Raw genomic sequence first — 23,647 nt, forward strand, 5'->3', positions numbered from 1 at the left:
TGTGATGCTTGTGTCTAGAAACCACAGAATCACAGAATTGTAGGGGTTGGAAGGGACCTCTAGAGATCATAGAGTCCAACCCCCCTGCCAAAGCAGGTTCCCTACACCACGTCACACAGGTAGGTGTCCAGGCGGGTCTTGAATATCTCCAGAGAAGGAGACTCTACCACCTCCCTGGGCAGCCTGTTCCAGTGAAACCATCCAGTTTCTTGTAGGAGCCGTGAAAAGCTTTGAAAAAAAAAACCCAATAAACTGAATAGAAAGTAAAACAAGAAATGAATTAGGCTGTATTTTTAACTACAAACTTTCAATTGTGTTTCCAGAAGCAAGTTGCCATGCAGCTTGCTTGGCTGTACATGTTGTTTGGCTATGTTTCTAGGCTCTGCTGAAGTTACAAGATTACAAGATTAGTGCACACATGTAGCATCTCCGTAATAGTTCGTTTAGAATTTGAAATCTGAAGCCTTGTAGGAAACAATCACTTACAGGGCCTTTGGAAGCTGGAAATACACCAATTACAGTGACACTGGAAAAAATGACAACAAATATTTTTTCCTGGGAGAGGCCAACCCTGACAAACGATGGGGTGGACAGGGAAGCTTTATTTGATTGGGTTTGTGTCTGACATGTATCGTGGTGTCTCAATCGCTTGTGGCTCTGCAGTTCTGAGGACTCCAGTCCTGCCAACCAGTTTTATGTGTGGGTGGACTCCAGTAGTTAAATTTGAGCCCAGAATTGTAGCTGGAGAGAACAGCTTATGGGATGGTTCTTGCCCGCCTTTGGTCTAACATTGACTGCTGTCATATCGGAAAAAGAGCAGCAAGATTATAGCGCATAACTGTGTCAAGCTGACACTGAAAGCACTTGTGTTCGCTTTTGAAAGAAGATAGGCATCTTGTTGGTATGTGTGTTAAATGTCTACACCTTTGGTAAAGAGAGCTTTGTTGCCAGCTTGTTTTTTATTGTTCTCAATATCCTCCTTTTTCAAATATCATAGTCTCGTATCACAGTCTCGTGCGGGTTGAAAGGGACCTTAGAGATCATCGAGTCCAACCCCTGGGATTCGAGCCTCCTGGTAGCAGAGCGGCACTTCTACCACTTGCGCCACAGGGGGGATTCGAACAAAAATACAGGGGTTTCTAATGTGTGCTTTAACACATCCCTTACATTTCATACAAGATACGGAGAACCTAAGACTATCAGAGCATGCTGATTTTTTTGTTGTTTTTTAATGAGCTGTTGTCCCCTTGAGACTCTCATAAAACATCATCGACATGTCTAGCTAAAGCTGTATTTAGGGGGTCAAGAAAACATGCTCTGTTTGAGGGAGCTTAATTAATCCATGCTTTGCATACTGCTTTTACTGGAGGTTTGTGGACTTGCCATAAGTTCAGGTTCTGTTGCGTTTCAGTACTGCTTGATGGCTCCTGCTAGGATTAGCACTGAGCATCATCTTGTACACTTTGCCATCTTGACAAGGAATCATGGTCTAATTCAAGACCAGTTATAAAAGAGGAAACTAGATAACATGGGACGAGTGAGAGAAGTGGAAGATGAGGGGGATGAGGGAAGCAGCTTATGTCATGACTGTGCAGAGTGGCTATCTGTGTGTAAGTGGTGCTGAGCTGTTTTCTGATTGGAAATAGAAGGCTTTAGTCAGTTATACTGACTACATATTTCCTGAAAGAAGACAAGTTTGGTACTTAAAGGGAGCCTATAAACAGGAAGGGAGCCAACTTTTTGAAAGGGTAGATAGTAGCAGGGGTAATGGTTTTAAGTTGAAGGAGGGAAGATTTAGGTTGGGTGTCGGGGGAAGTTCTTTACTCTGAGAGTGGTGAGGTGCTGAAACAGGCCTCATTTAAGGGCTGACTGCCACTGGGGAAGGATCTCTTTCTGGAGATCCCTCCTTGGTGAAGCTTTTCCCTGTGAACTGGAATTTTCTGGTGCAGGTAAAGCAGTCTTCTTGCCTTCCTTGATAGCACCTTTCTATTGTGCCTGTCCTTCCGTCATCACACCTCTGTTGTAAGGCCTTCTGCATTGTATTGATCTGTCCAATTGCTACACTATCTTAACAGCATACTGAGGTCAGGGGCTGAGATAGATGTCAGAAATGGGGATTATGTCTGTTGTAAAAGTAATGAGAATCTTCGGTGTGTTGTCACAAATGTGACTTGGGACTATGACTGTAGAGGAAACAGGATTAAGGGGTAAATCTACGAAGGCTTCACTGAAATTTCATACTATCTATGACAAAGGAGAAATGAGAATTACTGACAACAGTCAGGTTATATCTCAGTGATGGGGATGGGTGTTACTGTTGACAACACAGAGCAATAGTTGAGAGAGAGAGATAGATAAATGAATGCCAAGTTTTTAAGTGGATGCTCCTGCTACATTTCTAGGTTTAAATCTAGCCTTTTTGCTAACCCTGAGGATTTCCCAAGTGACCTTGTAACGAAATCCATGGAAGCTGGACACGCTTGTGAAACACTATCTAGGCAGGGCATTCTTAACAGTCTCGTCATCTGGAATGCTCTTATATATCTGAAGAAGGGGTTGAGCAAGAGGAGAGAACTCGCATAGGCAGAGTATTTAATATCAAAAGCATTTAGTATCTACTTTGAAGATTTACATATTGATAGTATTTGTGCTTTGGCAGGAAATTCTTTCAATACCCATTCTATTACTCTTCTTCCTGAATTACGTATTGTCTCAGAGCTCAGTGTGTTTCCTCTTGGGGAAATGGAGTAGTACACTGGGACTGGTTTTTTCAGCCTCTAATCTCATTGCATGCATACGAGGATTTTTCTTCCCGAAAAACAACTTCGGACAAGCTGTGTCTGCCAGCCACCTCTTAAAACCTGCTAAGATTAAACTTCAGAAGAATGTTAGTGGTGGTCCGTAATTTCTGTCTGCGGAGGAAGCAGGCTGTTGGTTTTATTTTACCCTCCATACTGTTCATGAGGCTGTGCCCTGTACTGATTGAGGTTACTCTCTCCCTTGGAGGGGACTTGCTTCTGCGTTAGGGGCGTTCAAGTCCTCTTCATTCCCTTATTGATTTAAAAGGTGCATTCTTTAAGAAAGGTGCTTTGTTGTCTGACTTTGTTTAGAAGCAAAAAGCAGCTCTTCTCAAAGTGTTCCTGGAGACGTCCTGTCTGCTTTTGAGACGGGAGGGAAGATGACAAAGTTTTATTAAAAAAAGATTAAAAAAAAAAAGCCACTTACCCATACATACGGCTTATGGAAATCATCTTGGAAATGATGGGACAGCTGTTGGAAAAGGCACAATCCATCTGCCTACATATGCACTTGTTACAAAGAGAATACAGCTGATGATATGAATGGAAAGCTTTCAGTACTGAGCTGCTGTTCCTACTCAAGCCACATTTGAAACCGTAAATTGTTCAAATATGCACTTTTAACTCTTTGCTTGAAAAGTGAGTGTTTAATAGCCTCACTTCTTATGGAGCTTCTTTATTACTGATAAGTGGAATAGACTTAACACATTTGTGCTCAATATGCTTCTTTTGTTTAAAGATACAGCAAGGCGAGATGAATCAACGCTGCCACTCTGTATTCTTACAGAGAATCTGAATTGGAAAGGGGGGCTACTTATAAGTTGAATTGAGTATATAACTATTTTTCTCATAAGTAACGGTTTATTGACCAAGATGCATGAAATTACTCCTTTTTTTTTTGGTACTGATATATAATGAAACTTGGTGCAGACTGTTCTTTTTTTACCCCCCAAAGCTTCATACAGTTGTTATGGAACAAATAAATGAACAAAGGATGTGAGAAGGAAGGCACGTGCAAGTGTAGTGGCATAGTGCGTATCCAGATGATGTCCTGAGGCATTTTTTTTTAGCAATGCATGTAAATGTAACTCCTTTTATTGCACAATACTTCTCTTGATTTAATATGGATAACCAGCCTTTTGCCCCAGTTCAACCTTCCTGTTGCTGGTGCTTCTTTTCTTTCTTGTCAGTAAGTCAGAGATGTTTTCAGTAACTTTTGTCTTCAGTTGCTGCTGAAAGTTTTGTTCCTCCCACCTCCTTGTATGTCATTTAATTAAATACATACCTCCTCTGATAATGCAGAGCAACATAGATGAGCTCCAGGGTTTCTGCCTAGTGAGGCAAGAATACCATTTGAAGTGAAGGATATTGCTCAGGAGTTTTTTGCTGTCCCTTCTGGGCTATCTGTTGATAGCTGGTTTTTCAGTGCTTGCTTGTCCTTGGCTCCTTCTTTATTCTTGCATTGTGTAAGGGCTGAGAATTTGCTCTTATCTCTACAAAATGTTGCGCTGAGATCTTCTGTTGCTTTGCTTTGACCAGATCACTCATCTCTTTGCCTTCCTTCATTGACTCACCGTTATTCATTAGATGCAACTTAACCTGCTTTCCTTTGTCTTCAAGACCATCCCAACCTATAGTCCCATGTGGAATTGTCTTATAATGCTGTTCTCCATTACTGCCTTGACCTTTTTTTTTTTCAAACTTCTCAGAGGTTTTTTTTGCATAATTTCACAAATAATAAGCTAATCAATCAACACCTTTCTATCTACTTCAGTGTACTGAAAGTCTTGGAAGAGCTTGTGCATTCTTCTGAAGGCTACAAACTGTTAGATATCTTCATGCAGTCACTTTTATATTACTTTTCTTCCTTTACCCTCGTCACCTCCTTTGTACTTTGAGAGGTGGGTAAATATTTCCTTATTGGATTGTTGAGTTTGCTGAGTCGGTAGCTGCACTTCTGATGTGTGCTGCCACTTCAGGGGAAGCTGTCAACTTTCACCTGTGTCGAGTGGCAAATACATTTTCTTATCCTCAAGAAACCTTTTTGCCATTCAGCATAAGAATGTGTGTGTCGCTTGTTTATTTCTATTTTTATATTATACATATATTCTCAAAACCAGTTATATTTAACCAACTCTACAGCACAAGGCTGATATACTCTATTTTGTATTCTTTCATCTGTGCCCATGTACAGGCATGCGTGCATATATGCACCAGCCAAACTCAAAATAATATGATATGAATCAGGGAAGAGGGGAGTAGAGAGGCACAGGAGGCTGTGAAATGACTCAGTTCTTTTTCCATTGGTTGCCTGGATGGAAAGCAAAGCAGAGCAATCAGCCCTGCGTTCTAGAGTTTCTTTAATACAATTAGTTTCAAGCACCCTAGCTGTTTTTATTTATGACATTGTTCCATGGAGTATATGCTCATCTGAAACTCTTGCTTGACAACTGGAAAAAAAAACCCTCAACGCAGGCAGTGGAATATCTAGTATGTTTACATTAAGACCAAATGCTACTGTTCACTTAGAGCAAGGATCTTATTAGTGTGCTGTCGGTTTAATGTATAGAGGCCAGAATGAACCTTGGAATTACTCTGTTTTGATTGCTGAAAGCTATGCAGTCTGAAAGTCTCTTTCTGTTTATCTGGTACAACTCTGAGATTCATAGTGGTGATTAATACTATAGCTATAAATGCTCATCATCAACACCCTGAAATGTTTTCAAAACATATGGAGGGATTTTTAACAGCTTAACATAGACGGCAGTGAAACAGATGAAAACCTACACAAGATGTATCTGCAGGAGTGCTTACTAGCTCTTTGAAATTGTACCTGCTGTGAGGGTTCATAGTCTTCTGTACAAATAAAGATGTCCTTCAAGAGGCTGCAGCCAGTAATTACAACTTCTGTGTAATGCAAGGGAAGCAATGAAAAGAAGATGGATTGCAAAGGTCCAGCCAGCTCTGCTGAAAGGAGTGGGGAAGCACATAGTATATTCCCTGCATGCTCTCAAAACTAGCTCAGGGCCTAGGCTCACCATGCCAGACCTTCTACTCCCACAGCCTGGGACTGTGGGCTATTGGGTGACTCCACTGGCCCTATGAGGCTGGCACAAAGTCCTTCCTGATAAGCCATGCTAAACCTTCCTTAGCTCTTCCTGGAGCTGCTTGGCATCTACAGCAGCATCTTCCCAAATGTTTCCCAGGCACAGGCCAGACGTGTTTGATGTGGATGCATGTATCTTTAGGCCTTGTTACTCTAGGCCCAGGGCTGTAACGCTGCAGGTGTGTGGTCTTCTGTTCTGTGCTGGCCTTGGAAATATATGGCAGCCATTTGGTAGGTCACATAAATACAGGTATCTGCGGGTTGGTCAAGTACCTCAAAAAAAAAAAAAAAAAAATAGGTAGCTTTCTAATTTTCTGAGCACTTAAGCAATGAAACAAATGGGAATTAACAGTCTGAACATAGATGTGGTGTTGACTTAATGGGAAAAATGTAGGAAATGCAGTTTATCTGCCCTATAGTGTGTTTGTGGTGTTACCGTAACATGTGTATATCATACATGTAATTGCTTTTGAAAGCTGCTAAGAAATACTTGTGGAAAGGGTTCACAGTGCTGAGCTCTCTACAGCTGTAGTGTAGTTGGTTACTTCTGAGCACTTTAGACTTGCCTTAATAAAGAAGGAGAGGTACTTTCATGAGGCAATTTGTATGATTAATTTTAGGTACGTATTTAGGAAAGGGGTGAATTGTCCCCAGCAGCCATGCTTATTCTTCTTTCTCTTCAGAAGTCTCTGTAGGATGACTAGCTCAGATATGGGTATTTGGCTCAGAAGTCTGTGTGTGGTCAGATGAATGTAATCTTTTGCTGTTAAAGGAGGATATTCAAAAGGTAGAAAACTTTGAACCACACAAGGTTAGAGATGAAATGTGAACGGGAAAAAGTGGAGCACTTTGGAATAGCTCACAAAAATCTTATTAGTTGCTGGAGGATCCACAATCAAGGGAAATATCAAAGATAAAAAAGGCTGAGAATAGAGATAGAAACTGCTATTAAAAATACTGTCTTTTCCTTCCTTCTACCACAAGAAATCCCTAAATAGATAGCTGACAGCATTTATTCCATGAATATAAATTAGCAGATAATTAAGCATTGTATAAAAATAGTAAGAAAATGACATGAGTGGAAGGAGGGGACAGCTGGACAGTTAGGGAAAGTAAGATTTTATTAGAAAGAAAAATAGCTTTAATTCTGGTGCTCTGTGACCAGGTAGAAGTCATGGAGCAGTGCTAAGAGACAAAAATACTTGATAGATTTGTCAGGTATGTGCTTGAAAATCTACATGTCAAACAGATTAATGTTGATGAAATTTTTTCCAAGTAGCAAGCTAGGAGGCTGCTTAACCACAGCTTTTAAAATATGATATAAATTAGAATATGCAAATAGTTTGTATCAGTGAGCTGGAGGAGGGTAATATGAGAAACTCTGTGAAATGCTAATCTAAAATTGAGAACTCCAGATTACAGACTGAAACTAGTTTGTGTCAGTGCTTAAGTGTGCAAATAGAGTGTGTAATTGCTTTATGGGTTGGCAGCTTGATGGGCATTTTGGTCAAAACTGCTGAAATAGGGTCTGGATCAGAGCAGGTAAGTATAGCAGGTGTTTGTGGAATTCGAGGAAGTTGAATTCATCTACTGTGTTGTCTTTATACTGTATTTCTTTTGAAATCAGGCAGATTTAGAGGTGTCATAAATATGAGCCTCTGTGTTGTAATTCAAGAGACTTGATTTAGCAACCCTAACATCCTGATGGGAAAAAAAAAAACTGAAATAGTAAGAAGTGTAGAAACCATGTATCAGTGGGATTAAAAATTGCTCAACAGATTTAAAACTGTAACTGTCAGTGGAGTATAATCATTGTGTGGAATGTTTCCCAGAGGAGGAGAGAGCTAGACACTGATTTATATATATATAAATATATATATATATATAAAATTATATGGGCTCCCCAGTACAAAAAAGACAGGGATCTCTTGGAAAGAGTCCAGCGGAGGGCCACAAAGGTGGTGAAGGGCCTGGAGCATCTCCCCTGTGAGGAGAGACTTAGGGAACTGGGTCTATTTAGCCTTGAGAAAAGAAGGCTGAGAGGGGACCTGATCCAGGTTTATAAATACCTGAGGCGTGGGGGCCATAGTGGTGAGGCTGGTCTCTTTTCAGTAGTGCGTGGGGATAGGACTAGGGGTAATGGGATGAAAGTACAGCATAGGAAGTTCTGCACGAATGTGTGCAAGAACTTCTTTATGGTGAGGGTGACGGAGCACTGGAACAGGCTGCCCAGGGAGGTGGTGGAGTCTCCTTCTCTGGAGATATTCAAGACCCGACTGGACACCTACCTGTGTGATGTGGTGTAGGGAGCCTGCTTTGGCTGGGGGGTTGGACTCGATGATCTCTAGAGGTCCCTTCCAACCCCTACAATTCTGTGATTCTGTGATACATATATATATATATCACAGAACACATATATATCACACACACACACACATATATATATATATGTGATATATATATATGTTTTTTATATATGTATGATATACATATTGCTTATGGTATTTTTGTTTGTTTTTCTTAGTTTTGTTTTTGGGTTTTTTTGCTGTTGTTTGGGCTGGGGGGGGGGGGGGGAGGAGGTTGGGAAGTGGGTAGAGGGGGAGGAAGGTGAGGAGGGCTGGGAGATATTGTTTGTTTAGTGGTTGCTTTATCTGGAGGAGACCAGAGGTATTCTTGTTAGCTTGCAGATGAACTAATATTAGAAAGGTATAATGAAGAAGGGAAAAGATCATGTAGCAGGCTGTGTGTATCTCCTAGGAAGGAAGGTGGTAACATTCATCTTGAATGCAACCAAAATACATGTGTATTTAGAAATCAGAGAGCTAGAATGCACTTGCACTTCATTTTTGTTTCTGAAAAATGCCTTTTGGGTATCTACTAAATAGTGGGTTGAACAGTTGTTAGAATGTGCTTTTTAAGGTTGGGGAGGGGGGGGGGAGAACTAGATGAAGTGCTCTGAATCCAAGATGACTTTAGATCCTCACTGTTATAATGTCGTAGGGGAAAATGGCGTTGTGTAACATTGGGTGTTATTTTGTACTTTTCTCCAATATGCTCTGAGAATAGCTGGATCGTGACTATGACCTAGTGGGTAGTTTATGTGTTGGAAAGGAGAAGACAAGATTGGTGGTGAATTTTATGCATTTTGAAAGGCATAAAATTGGCTATATTAAAAATAGAATATTAGAAGTATCATTTGAGAATTCATGAAGTTATTTGGTCTCAGAACTCAAGTAGCTGAGCTGTAGATTACTTCTAATGCATCAAGATGCAACATGACTATGAGCTGAGGTTAATAGATCAAATTCCTAAGTCAAACTGTCTGATTCATCTTTTAAGTGTTGTTCCAGCTCTTCAAAGTTAGCCAGATTCTCTACAGCAACAAATGTTTCTACTTCTCCAAGCTTACTGAACAAGTAAATAAGTACAGCAAAATCCAAATGCAATTTGGCAGGCTAGAATACTGTTGGAAAAGCTTGCCAAAATTGCCTTGGCAAAAGCTCTCCTCTGTTTTCAGTAGATTTGAAATGAAATCAGACAAGATCTTGATTCTCTCTTCATGGAAGCCTAGCGATTGTCTTAAATATTGCTGCTGCTGGGTGAACTGTGTGCAGAGAATGTAGCTATAGAAGTGCTGGATGCAGGTTGGTTTCTTTGCACCCCGTCGTAGTCTTTGAACTGTGAGAACTGGGTTATAGCTACAGAAGTGGAATCATTCACATGCTTGTTAAATAAGAAAAGAACAGCCATGTGTGCTTGTAAACTTTACGTTTATGAGACGGTACTTTCTTCATTGCTTTAAAGCCTGTTGTTGTTATGTTTAAATCTGGCCTTGGTGAAGGTCTAAATGCAGTCACAGGGACTTCTGGGTTAACAGCCAGGAGATTAATCATCTTCTCTTGGAAACAAATCCCAGGAGATGAAAGAACTAAAGAATAATTCAAAGAAGTCTGTATTAATAACAGCCAGTGTATGTTTTCTCTTCAGACTTCCTGGAGTGCTGATACTAGTGCAATACAGAGGACATGCTACTGTTCAGTTTCAGCACTTTGCTCGTAGTACACGTCAAATGGATTGGGGCACTGATTAAACTTTCCAGGTATTTGTTGTGTTACAACTCTTAAAACAACTGGAAAATGGCATTTTACTTGTTGTTCAAACAATACACAGGTGAAGGAAGGTGGTAACAGGTGGAGGCAATAAAAGCAGAGTTAGGGATGGGAGGGGAGCTGAGTAAATTGCCATGTAAAGAATGTATTTAAAAAAGAAAACAACAACAAAAACTGCCATGGATTTTGAAATCTATTTTAGATCCTATTTATTATTCTATTTATTTCTTGATTTTTGTATCCTTGACCTGGCTGCAGCAAGGCATTAGTGTTGCCGATAATGATGTGTAAGATGGAAACTCTTCAAAAGCGTTCTATGTGTAAGATTCAAATACCGAAAATTAGACGGCATCTCCCTCTGGAGGTCTTTGAAAGCATCTCTGTCTGTGCTGGGAAACTGGTGCTGTTTTTAGAAGGTTGGCGTTAAGCATCTAAATCTGATGCCATAGTGACTTTGTCATTGCTATGTGTGTTCAGTAAAAGCAGTATATATGGAAAAGCCAGGCTGGTCACTGTCTGAATAGGAGAACTACTCCAGCCTATAAGAATAGCTTTTAAGCACTACACTAAAGAAAAGTTGATTAAGGAAATTGATGTAGGCAAGCTGTGTTAGAAGCCTTTGGCCAACAGGTTCTAGTATGATCATCGCACACTGAGTGATGAATCTAGACAAGAAAGTACATGTGGCTGCTTCTTCAGATGACTGGATCCCAAAGAAGTGTCTGCAAAGGCCAAAATTGATTGAAATTTATTAGATGATGTTTTAAAAAACTCCCCACCAGTGAATAGACTACTGTACAAGCAATAGTTTGTAGTCAGTTGACAAAAGAATAAGGGATGCATTCCACTTATATTCCACTGAGTGATGCAAAAATTGAATGGAGTAAGTTTCCTCCTGTTGCATGAAATTCCTCCTGTCTGTCATCTGATCCACGTGGATGTTTCTCAAGATCAAGGCAGGGCGTGTGGGTGCTCTGTAAAGTTGCAGACACTGTGTTTGTCCTCTGCCACCTGACAACCTAAAGACAGGAAGCTGAAGGGTTTCGATTTCGAGATTGATCAAGTGGAGCATATTGGAAACCTGTAAACAAGAAGACTGATCTCCCCTCTTTGTTTCTCCTTATATCTGCACCCATAGCAACTATTTATGCCAAAGAAATTCTGTGGCAAAAGGAAATTTGTAAAGAAACCTTGTTGTTCTTTTGTGTCATAAAGATGTGTCATATGAACATATCTTGTGCTGGCTTGAAAAGTTGGATGCTTCACGCATGGGTGGAACCAATTGCAGATACCAGCTTAGTTAAAAGATTTGCTTTTGCTTTTTCTTCCCTAACAGTGCACAGAGTTGAAAATCTTATTGTGAAGGATCTGTAAACTTCTACTGAAAATTACATGTCGATGTTTTGGTCTGAGGATTTCTTCTCCTCATCCAGAAGTAGTGCAAGTTTCCCACGTCTTAGTTAAGTGGAAGGGAATTGGTAGCTCTAAGGAGAACATAAATGTCTCTGTGCAGAGTCTGAATACTTAAGATTTGGAATGGAACACATTTTATCCCTTGATATTTTGCAGTTGTTTCTTGTGAGGGTGATGCTACCTCAGAAAAAGTTACATCTTTTGTCGATATTGCTGGTTTAAAACAATTTTGGCCCCAAAATAGCAAGCAAAAGTGTGTTCACAGTGGGGACGAAGGAGAGAGATGATTGATTCTCTTTAGGATAGACACAAAAAGTTGTGCTGTAATTGTAATTAAAAAAAAAAGGCATGGAAAGCATCTTTCTAGTAGTAGTATCAGCTGGAGCCAGACCTAAGCCTATGTACCACTTTTTTTATGTGGTCCTACATGTTCTTTTGTATTGCCAGCTGTGTGAAACTGTGCTTGCATGGTGGGCCTGAAGCTCACCTGTTCTTGTCTGGGTACTCGCCTTCATCTTCAGAAGAGGTGATCTCTCTTAACTCCTGTACTTAAGTAAGTGTACCCATTTACCTCGATAAAACAGTTTTAAAGCGCTGATAGGAGAAGTGCTTTAAGACCCACCGACTTAACACTTGCTGTCTAATGTCTTGGCCATGGCTGCCCAGGGAGGTTGTGGATGCCCCGTCCTTGGAGGTGTTCAAGACCAGGTTGGACGGGGCCCTGGGCAACCTGATCTAGTAAAGGCGTATGTTTGGTGGCCCTGCCAGGCAGGGGGGTTGGAACTACATGATCCTTGAGGTCCCTTCCAACCCGGGTCATTCTGTGATTCTGTGATTCTGTACTGTACTGCATACTGTCAATGCTTTTCTTGTGGAAGGAGGCTTTCTAAACTAGTGGCAGGCTGTGTTTGCTAGGTGTGTTGAGTTACAAGGTAGTTATACACAGAGGTGTTTTCTTCTCCATGAAAGCTATAGAAACAGCAATTACTCCTAACTGCATCCACAGAATGCTGTCCATTTCTGATACTGGGAAAGTATCTTCACTCTCAGGGGAGTAATAAAACTTGTATAGTTCACCTTCTGATGCATTTTTGCTTTAAAAATGAGTAATTATTAACTTTCTAAAGATGTTACATGGTAGCAGCAAATCCATTCTGTGAAGTATGTGAGTGAAAACGTGCTGAAAACTGCATTGTGAACTAAATTAGGGTTGTGATATACATCATATATTGAAAAATAGTTTGCATTGAATTCCAGTTGCTTACTTTAAAGAATGTCTGAAGGTATAAATAGCGTAGATTTCATTGTAAGCAATAAATCAGCTCTCTGGCTTAGTTTGCCAGCATTTTACCTTTTGTTGCTAGCATTTCTACTTTGATTTACTGGAACCATTTTTCTGCTCTTAGGAGAGAACTGTCAGCTGGTGGAAGTTTCTCTGAGCTGACCAGAAGAGTAACTGGCCTTCCACTAATGCATTATATATATAATATTTTTAGGTTAGTATAAATTTACCATTTCAAAATTGAGGATTTTATTGTATTTAGAAATCAAAATCTGAATCTAATTTAACTATTAAAGCATCTGTTGACATGACTGTTGTGTTGGTGGGAGGTGTTGTGTTGCTGGGCTCTCGAGCAATTTCCTGGCACTGGAATGGGTACAGTACAAGAAAGATGCAGAGCTCTTAGAATGGGTCCAGAGAAGGGCCAAAAAGATGATGAGAGGCCTGTAGCACCACTTTTATGGGGACAGGTTGAGGAAGATGGGCTTGTTTCTCTTAGAGAAGAGAAGGCACTGGGAAGACCTCATTGTGGCCTTCTAGTAATTGAAGGAAGCCTATAAACAGGAGGGGGAATGTCTGTTAATGAGGGGTGGGCAGTGGTTGGACAAGGGGGAATGGTTTTAAAATGAGAGGAGATTTAGGTTGGATATTTGGAGGAAGTTTTTCACACAGGGTGATGAAGCACTGGAACAGGTTGCCCAAGGAGGCTGTGGATGCCCCATCCCTGGATGCATTCAGGACCAGGCTGGATGTGGCTCTGGGCAGCCTGGTCTGGTGGTTGGCAGCCCTGCCTGTGGTGGGTGTGTTGAAACTAGGTGATCTTTGAAGTCATTTTCAACCCAGGCCAGTCTATGAATGGGTACCACCAGGACAGATTTTATGTTATGAAGGGAGTGTATATTGTTACCATGCTTCTTAAATGTGAACTTTGATCTCTGCTGAATGGCTAACAGAATTGTTTCTAAAGCTCTTCTGCAGTGGCTCCATTGCAGCTTGGGCTGTACAGAGCAGCCAAACATTGGCAGCTGCTAATTAGAAGAAAGAGAAAGGTATTTCTAGCCAGAAATGTATGGCAATATAGGCAATGAAATAAACACCATTGCTCATTTGTCTCATCACAAAGCAAATACAGTCTCTCTGGTTGCTTTGTGTAACTTCCAAACAAGCAGCCTGTGTGGCCCTGCAGTCGCTCCTCTCTTTGGTTTTGTTTTTAGTGCACAGTCTAAAATTGGGATGTTGCTGAACCCCGTCTGACAAGCCAGTTGTTCAGATAAGACCCATAGATTTGCAGCACTGGTCAAAAATATCTCCAGAAAGGAAGTGCCCGAGCTGCTTACATCCCTTTCTTCTCCCTTTAATACTTGGCAGGCTTTCACTTAGCTTGGTCAGGAAATTAATATGGTGTGGTAGTTGGAGAGGTCACTTCCATCGAGCAATCTGAAATACTTAACTGCCTGCTCTCATCTTGGGCCAGGAAGGCCGTAGGCAGGACCTTAGGCAGTCACTGGAGTTCTATGCTTAATTCTTTTTTCCCTTTGGTACTTCTAAGATTTCCTGGCGTTGTAAAACTTGGAAAGGCAAGTGAAGCTTCTTTCCACTGTTGGATGGCTGGGTCTAGAAGGGATTTCTCACAAGTTACTTCTTTTCTAAGAAGTACCCTGCTAATTTTACAAGCGAAAAGCTGGGCTCTGGAGATGCGAGTGGCATCAGTCCAGGTTAATACAGTGATTCACAGCTCTGAGTAGGGCAACAGGATGCAATTTAGTACCCTCTAGGGGGGTGTGGATTTAATTTTTTTTTTAAATGATTACTATTCTGACAATTTTGTTTCTACTACCATATTGCATATTTAAGAAAATTCCTGTGCCAGAGCCTGCCTTTGTCTGTCTTTACCTTCTACTGCTGACCCTTGAGTTTGTGCCTTCCTGCTGCCTGGATGCAGGGTGGGTATCCTCATCTTTCTGGCACTGCTTTGCCTCCTCCTTCCTGTCATCTGCAGCTATCATTAGTCTTCAGCTGGGCTGTGGAATTGGAAGAAAGGCAGAAACAAGAATGACCATGATGCCCTTTTCTGCCTCTTTGCCTCATACTGTGAGTTGACTATATGATGTTGAAAGTTAGATTTGTGGGCCAATGACACGCTGAGAGCAGCTTCCTGCTTCTTTCCTGAGGTAGTAACTAAGAGACTGAATACACTTCAATTACCCATTCAAGTGGAATGGGTTTTTCAAAAGTTATAATTCACTTGAACTTTGTGAAGCTTAAAGTTTATATTTATATATCCTACTCTTGGATTATAGTTGTCTGCATTTATTTGTTTAAGTAAGGAATTCAGCATGTACTATTTTTGGGGGTCGCTGTATTCTTCCACTTCCTTAAAATAAATGAAATGAAAATAGGCTAATATTTAGCAGTATGTCATGTGGGGAAAGGTCAGTGGCAGTCATACTCGATTAGCAAAGTATATACATGCAGCATTACAGTGGACATAGAATCTTTCTAAATGCTTCAACTACCGCTGCCTTCAGATTGCCCAGTCTTTGTGAAAGTGGTTTTTTTTTCCCCCAGTGTTTTTTAATAATAATGTATAACAACAACAACAGAAAACCCCACAGCAACAAAGCATTGCTTTATTTTATATCAGCAGTGTGTAAGTTGGGCAGCGAGAGAAGGAGACTGAAATAGAAAGCTGTTGCTAAATTGGTACCTTTCAGTTCCTTTGTTCAGCATAAGATTTACTTTAACCGCAGTAAAATAGATGTGGTTTTTAAAGAAACCACTGTTTGAAATAACTAGAAGTGTACTAACGTTTGACTAATGCATGATTTACTACTATTTCATTGGAATATATATATTTTTTGTGGTCAGACTTTTTTGTTACGCACTATCAGAAATTGTCCTATCTGTAACAGTGCTGTTTCTGTAAACACCACCCCAGGGCTGGCTGCAGGACTATGTTTGTTCAGAGTTAGTTGGGAGACTCCCTTCCAGCAGAGGAAATGGGCTGTTCTGTATGAGCTCTTGCTGGAGATTGTTCACATCCACAGAAGCCGTATCCTCTGCAGGAAAAGAGAACTTGGACTCTTGCCATGATCTGTCCGTGATGTTAATGAGTGGGAGAAGCCATGTGTTCATTGCTGCTGCAGCAGTAATCTGCTAATTCAGGGGAAGGAGTGAGAAAACAAAATGGGGTTGGGATGAAATTTAAATGTGACACTTAATCCTATTGTAATTGCGCATGGAGTGATGAGGGTTTTGTTGCAGGCCGTGGGGTGAGGGAAGCTGTTTGAACGTACCTGAAATCTACACATCGGGAAAAGCCAGATCAAATGGGATCTGGATCCAAGCCTCATCACAAACATACTGTGCTTGCCAAACAGAAATCTCGGCTGAGTTTCTGTAAAACTGAAGCCCTCCTTGTTTTCATCTCGCAGCAACTGTTGTTTAATACAGATGAGCAACTTGATCTCCTTTGGTTGCTGACATACCATAGTGATGAGCCTCACCGAAATACTAGCAAAGAAGTTTGAAATATACTGCCCATTTAGCAGAACACAGAGTAAGTCCAGGTGAGTTTTGCTGCAGTCTTTCTGCTAGGTTAGCGAGTTTAAATCCTTTTCTCTACGTAAAGGCTGCAGCTTCAAGTAACACCTGTTACTGTGCTTAATTTTCTTTAGCCCCCCCCTATTCAGGCAGCCCAAGCCTAAGATGTGTTTTGTTTTTAGTTACTAGTTAAGGGATTGTATAAGTGGTCAGTTTGGTGTTAAATGTGACTTGCAGCACATAGTCTGAATTTGGATGTCCAGTGGTTGCTGTGAGCTCCCAGGTCTGGATTACAGCAGCAGGGATGGAACAGGGCTGAGGCATGGGCCTAGCTCACAGCCATGCCAGCTCACTGTCCTAATTCTCTTGTAGAGGGCTTTTAGTTGTAGATTGCCTTTCTGTTGAGATGCAATAGAGGAAAAGCACGAATGCAGCTTTATAGAGACTGTAATGTAGTAGAAGGTTACACGATGTTATAACTGGAGGTAGAGAAGACTAGTTAATAAGGTGGTGGAAAGGTGGGTGTAGGCCTCAATTGGCCCAGACCATGGTAGTAACTGCTGCTTGATTCAACTGAGAAGGTAGAAACTGTAAGAGCATATAAAAGGGTGACTTCTTGGGCTGTTTGTTTCTGGCAGTTGGTCTCAGAATGTGTCACAGCAAGATTTAGTTCTTCCTTAATTTAGTGAATATTGCACTAAAGAGAAATTTGGAAGGGACTCTAGATGTTAGAGATGCATGGAGCAGTTGAGAGGGCTGCCATGTATTTTTTGTGCATAACGCATTTACCAGACTGGATGGCAGGCCACATTTGTGGCTCTGCAGGTATTGATGATGCATTTAAGTTGGTAGGCTTATTTTTCATGAGCAGCAATGAAAAGATTTCTTCTGTAAGTTGTGTCTACATTGTCACAAGGGGTGACTGACAACTCAAAATGCACGGGGTTGGAACAGTGCACATATCTTCAGACTTTAGCAAGAACACCATTAGGTAACCTGAAGAAGGTTTATGATGGAAGTGAAAGAGTGGAATTAGATGCATCTACTGTGCTTAGAGGTAAAATGTGAATCTGGGAACTGATTCAAGAGGTGAGGAGATCAAAGTATTTAAGGTGGGGGAAAATAGCTAATGTGTGGAAACTCTCTGCTAATGATAACTGCATACTTTTCTATAAAACTTGCTTGTGAGTCCTTCAAAAAGGGATGCAATAAAAAATAAACAAAAAAATGGTTTAATGTGGTTACCGTAAATGTTAGTAATAGGAAATGTTCACTGTGTTTTTTCAGCTCTTGCTCTTTTTAGCATCATTAGTGGGGTCATTTTCTTGCCCTGCTGGTGTTTTTCAAGCCCCGTGTTAAACCTCACTCCTGGGTTTTGTGAATCTACTTGTCCACATAAAAATGACAGAATTTCACATTGGCAATATCCCTTACTCAAAAGCATCTTTATCTAGGACTTTTTTCAGTAGAGGAAAAAAATGCATCCATCATACTCCATCTGCTCTGTCATGCAAATAGTGCCTTGTCACTACTGAAAGGCCAGCCTGTCTCAAAGCCGCACAGATTGAATGCCATTTGCTGCAGTTTATTCAATAGCAGAGCTGGTTGCCTCGTGGGTGGAGGGAAATGTTAGAGGCTAGCTGAGCATAGTTTGAGGAGTCTGGAGAAAGGCACCTTTGCTCAAAGGGGAAATCTGACTTATGCACTTTAATTTACTTACTTATCAACTTTAATGCAACTTAATTTCTTAAAAGCTGTAATAAATAGCCCGTAAGTTTCTTTCTATCCTAATGTTGCTGCTGCACAAGCTGAAAGTTCTTTTTACTATGATAAAACTTTGATTTGTAGAGATGTGAGACCTCTGGGGGACAAGGGCCAGCTATTCTGTTTCCTGGCACAGCGTGAGGGCTGGCTGTTGTGTCATGTGCTCTTTGTGCTGGTAATGCTCTTGATATTTGTGTGACTGGAACAGCACTTGTCATCTGGGCATTTCAAACACGGAATGGGCAAGCAGCACCAATGCTTTTGGGGGTGTTCTTTGCATGTTTTTATTTAATGGAGGATGTGGGGGGGGGATGACTTAGAGAACAAGCATTTACATGTAGCAAATTAGAGGGAGAGTGGTTAACGCAGAGAAACTATGAGCCTGGAGGGTCTTCGTTACAGTTAGAGCCAAGACTAGTAAATTAATATTCCAGTTTAGAGAGTGTACATAAATTACCTCTTGTTTTAACCTGACAAAGGCTTGCAGTATGGAACAAAATAGGAATTGTGCAAAGGTTTGCTGATGAAACTCAAAAGCAAGGTGAGACTTGCTTGTAGATTTTATATTTAATTAAGCATTTAGTCAGGTTTGCAACAGAACTCCCTTTCCTTCTTAAGTCTGTGATCGGACTCCTCAGAGAGAAACCTCTCTGACTACAGAGCTCATCTTAACCGGGGCAGGGTTCCAAAGCCTGGTTTTAGGCACGAGAATAGAGGTGTTCTTTCTTCAAACGTAATTTTGGTACCATGTCAAATGATTTGGGAGCTTTCTTTGAAGTGATTTACTTCAAATTCCTTTTTCTTTTTTCTGTGAGATGTTGCCACTCCACTTCTAGACAAGTCCTTCACCTTCCCAAGGAATTATACATAATTGTATGTGAATGTTTTTGCTTTGGAGTAAGACTTATTAATTTTAGCATGACAGAAGGCCTGGTCTGTAACTAGCAAAGCTGCTAATTCTTACAAAGACTAGATAATTTTATATGTTTCGGATGGTTGAGTGTTTTTGTTCATTTTAAATGTTTTCAGCCTTTGCATTAATGATGTGGAACATGTCCTGCCCTTTGTGCAAGGAGCATGTGAAACTTTCCCAGTTGGCATCATTAATAGCAAAGTGTGTAATCATATTTGGACATAGTGCAGCTAAAAATGTTTTTGTGACATGTCTATCTTGCTGAAATCAGCAAGAAATTGTAAACTTTGGTACTTATTTGCATGAAGAAATGAGGCAAACTGTGCTATTGGAAATGTCTGACTAAAGCCATCTCAACCAGATGCATTTAGGAGCACTTTCCTTACAACTCTTGTCAAAAATTATACCCCAGCAGAAGGCATCGGGAGCTTCTGCTGTAGAGCAAGGACACTCCTGATAATGCTTGTTTCACAGAACAGCTTTATTTAGCTTAGCAACCTTGTTGCTAAATATTCACGAACCCTTAGCAGCATCTCAGAAGACGAGGTATTTGGGAAAAGACTGAATTGGAAAAGCAGGGGGGTTGGGGATGTGTGCTGTGGCCGTGGTGTGAGGAGTGAGGGAGGAGGGGATGGAACCTTAATTATAGGGAGCTGAATATAGGGCCCCCTTAATTAGAGGGGGCTGCCGCTTGATGTCCTGCAACTGACCTTACAGCTTTCTATTTCAGTTTTTGCCTGTATTGAGAACATGCAGGTAGGCCTATATGGCAAGTCTTGGGGACTGTTTCTCTGTATTGAAGTGAGACTTGCTATTTTGTCTGACCTCCTGGGCTAAAGTGAGTACCCTAACAGTTGGGGTTTGGAGTAAATATCCATATTAAACAGGTGTTGAGCAATTCTCTGGGTTGTACTGACATCTGCTGGCAGTTTCTATCTTAAACTTGTATTTGAAACTTATTCAGAGATCAGGCGATTACATGTTTAGAGCCTGCTTTTTTTTTTGTTGTTTCAGTGAGCTGAAGCACTGAGCTCTTTAGGTATCCAGGTATCTAAGTGCACAGTTCCAAAATGTAATAGAAAATGCTTTGAACAGGGAAAAAACAAGAACTCATTGAGGCGATCTTGAAGCCATTTAATAAAAAATGCCAAGTGTGTGTTTGTTTCTTTTGCAAGCAATTAAATGTCTGGCTTACTAAAGAGGAAATAGAATAGGTTTGCTTTTCAGGCCTCCCCTTTTGTGCTTCACTGGGGACATCAAAGGGTGTGGACGCTAATAGTTTCTTCATAGCGTGGCCTGTACTGTGTAGCTCAGGATAACTTCCAGGTGACAGCAGTGCACTCTTCCTTTGTTTTCTGGGGATTGTTTCCTTTTTCGTTTTGCTACACTACATTCTAGCAGTCGCTTCAGTTGTAACTCTCTGTATGACCTTTTACAGTCCTGGAATACCAGTGGTTTCATGAACCTCTTGCCTCTTCGAGGTCTGAGGACGAGAAAAGGCTTGGTTGCAGCAACTGGTTCTTAGTGTTGTGGTAGCTTTGCTGAGCCATCAGTCATACAGGTGGCTGGCTGTGGTGGTAGTGCCTTCCCTTAGCTTCCATAGCTGTTCAGTTCCTACATAGCTTAGTGCAGGACTTGCTGGCAAATCACCTGTTTCATTCCTTCTCAGAGACCCATAGGAGGACGTGCACTACAGTGAAAGGTGATTTTCTTTGCTGCTATCGGAATATATAGACATAGATGAGGAACTATGCCTTATACATGGTAGGCATCTGCCCCTTTGGCAAAGTGATGTGATGTACTCAACTTGCTGCCCTTCCCCACATCTCTTACTTTAGAATCATCATTCAGATTTCATTAGTAGTGATTAAAATAAAATAGACATCAGAAATGACTTGGAAGTGAGAAGGAATCAATTGCTGTCATGTTCTCCTGTTGCTTATTTTGAATATCAGCCCTTCAGAGTAGCATTGCTATGTGTTGAGTGTAAACGCAATGCTTATTCAAAGCAAGAAATATGTAAATAAGAATCGCATCATAGCCCTTGAAGGATTTGTTAATAGAAATATCAGGTGCTTGTCTGCAAAGGATGAAAGCATGGTAGTCATTTCAGACAGAAACCAAAACAGTGTTACAGTTTTTCTACCCTCTCTCATCCAAAGTTGGAGTCCCTTCTGTATATCATACTTAAACTGGAAAACCTTGAGTGAGAAATGTATGGGCAAGCCCCACTCAGCACTTAAAGTGTTGAGTTTTTAGGGAAAGCAGCATCTTCTCAGTGTAGAACTTGTGTAGGTTATTTAGCTGCCAACCAGAGAACACATTTATTCATCATGGACAGCTTGAGAAGTGGACCTTTTAATTCTTGTATTTCCCCAAATTCCTTGGACAGAAAGCTTCAGCCTTCTTTGCCCTTGCAGTTCCCATTACTCTGTAGCAGACCGAAGGTGATCTGTGCTTTCAGATTTATTTCAACTTCTCAGGTTCCTGTGCATCTGTGGGCCTCCCTGTGAATTAAAAAGTAGGGCATGCAATTATGTTGTACCTCTCTTCTTCTATCCTGCGGCTGTAGTTCTTTCTCTTGACCAAAACCAATGGGGGGAAAGGTCTGTGATGGCAAGAACTTGTAGCTACATTACTTGATTTCCTGCAGTGCTGCCAGGAGGTGCAGCTGATGGTAGAGGAGAAATTGTTACTGTGCATGAACAGTAACTTCAATCCAACTAAAACAGATGCTGAGACCGAAGGTGAGCTGTCTTCAGACAGATGCTCAATATACTGGGCTATAAAAGAAAGGGCCTAATGAGAACAGTACTGGTGTTGGGGCAGCCCTTCTGTGGGCTAAGCACAGAAAGCTTCCCAGCCTTATCTATAGCAAATGAACTTCTCTTAACACAGGTTGCTGCGGTTCTGGTAGTAGAGACTGTTAATCATCTCATCTCAAAGTGCTACTAAAACTTTTTTCAGTGGAATTTTTTCTCCTGAGGATTACAGCTGTTGTATGTGAGCAAACCTTTTAGCTATGTCCATGTGTCTGGTTAGATTATCTTGGTGTTTTATTGGTTTTTCCCCCCATTTTCTGTCCTTCAGAGGTAATATATCTGAGGAAACTGAATACTTGGTAAGTTTTGGAGAGAGGTCTATCATGTGTATGTTTGGTGGCCCTGCCAGGCAGGGGGGTTGGAACTACATGATCCTTGAGGTCCCTTCCAACCCGGGTCATTCTGTGATTCTGTGATTTCAAACATAACTAGACTGCTGTGACAATCATCTGTTGCTGTGTAACTAGAGTCCTAAGTTTATCAAGCCTACTCTTTAAATGTATCCTTTTCCTTGCAGAGTTCAAAGATGCCTCAGAATCATAATTCCTCTGATAATTTAAAATGAGAAAGATATTGTATATGTTCCTCGAAGCCAGCACTGTAGAATTTTGCTCTCGAATAGCATTAAAAGCTTTGGAAAGATTACCCGATGGCTTTCACTTGTGGAATACAAATGAAGTCTTTCCTACCTGACAATTTTTTTTATTAATGTGTATTTATGTGCACTCATTAAAATGGTGAATTCTCTCTTTCCTGCAGAGACAAGTTCAGGAGAGTTGGAAGCACTCTGGAGTGAACCAGGAGGAAGCCTTTAACAGCTACAGTTGTGTCGATAAGAGTGGATGTCCTTGGGAGATGCTGAAGCTCAGCTTTATCATGAACTTTTCTTACACTTCTCAACATCTGCACAAAGGACTTAATTTTGTTTGGAGTTTGTATGGTATAAAAGAGTCGTGGCTGTATGGGTTTCTTCCTCCTTTCACTTGATGTCTGTATGTTGCCTGCAGTCAGTAATGAAGTCTGTACAAGGTCTGCTGACATTTGGTCTGCTTTCAAGAGCTCTGAGTGACAGGTACTGTAAACATCCTACACTCTCAGCTGTGGAAACTAAGAAAGCTGGGAGAAGGCTGTTTACTCTCCCTGCCTTGGAAATCATCTAGAGGGAGAGGATGGAACGTTGTGAGCTCTGTGTTCATTGTATTTCTGACAGCCTGTACTTCTTATTTTATGTTTGGTGTCAGTAAACAAATAATAGCATTATATCATGCCATCAGGCTCTTGCATTCTGACTGAGGCTTGAACTCATAATAATAATAATAAAAAAGGGCCTTCCAAACAATGTACTTACCTGCAGTCCTGGCTTGAGGGAAACGTAAAGGGTAGCAGTAACACACAACAAGACCTTCGTCCTTAAATACTGGGTAGAACAGACCTATTTTGCTGTTTGATCACAAGTTAGTGTGCACGTTTTCAGGTTCACGCATCAGTGGTGTATTTTGTTAAAGTCCTCCTTAAATGTTTCAGTCTTGTGTTCACTCAGTTTATGTTTTCCTACCTGGAGGGACTAGAAACAGATGTCTGAAGGCAAAAAAAAGAGTTCTAGGGGACTTCAAGCTTCAGTTCTTATTTGAAGAAATTGAGATATCAACCCCAATTAGCTTTGTATTTAAATAAACTGAATTAAAGATGCTGAAGTATTTAGCTTGGGTTATATACTAGCTCTTCTGTGCCACTTGCCATCCAGGTTGAATTATGCTTTGTACTTTTTTGGCATTCTTTCTTCCTTCTCTTGTTTCTTTCTATTTCCCATTAATTAAGAAGAGCTTCTCATTTTGAAAGTACAATAATTTTCTTTGATTTTAAATCTAAAATCGTACTGGCATGGTCTAAATGCTCA

At 40.8% G+C, this 23,647-nt stretch overlaps 1 protein-coding gene across 1 annotated transcript in view; it reads left to right on the forward strand.

Moving 5' to 3' along the window:
- LOC107312057 (uncharacterized) overlaps window positions 1–23,010 on the forward strand; it is a 34,214-nt gene extending 11,204 nt beyond the window's left edge. The window contains exon 3 of the mRNA XM_085541976.1: window positions 22,510–23,010. The gene's annotated coding sequence lies outside the window, so the exon portion shown is untranslated. The remainder of the gene's footprint in view (window positions 1–22,509) is intronic.
- Window positions 23,011–23,647: the final 637 nt, after the last annotated feature.

This window comes from Coturnix japonica, chromosome 3 (assembly GCF_054131305.1).
Source record: "Coturnix japonica strain WE chromosome 3, WE-NBRP24, whole genome shotgun sequence".
Classification (NCBI taxonomy): Eukaryota; Metazoa; Chordata; class Aves; order Galliformes; family Phasianidae; genus Coturnix; species Coturnix japonica.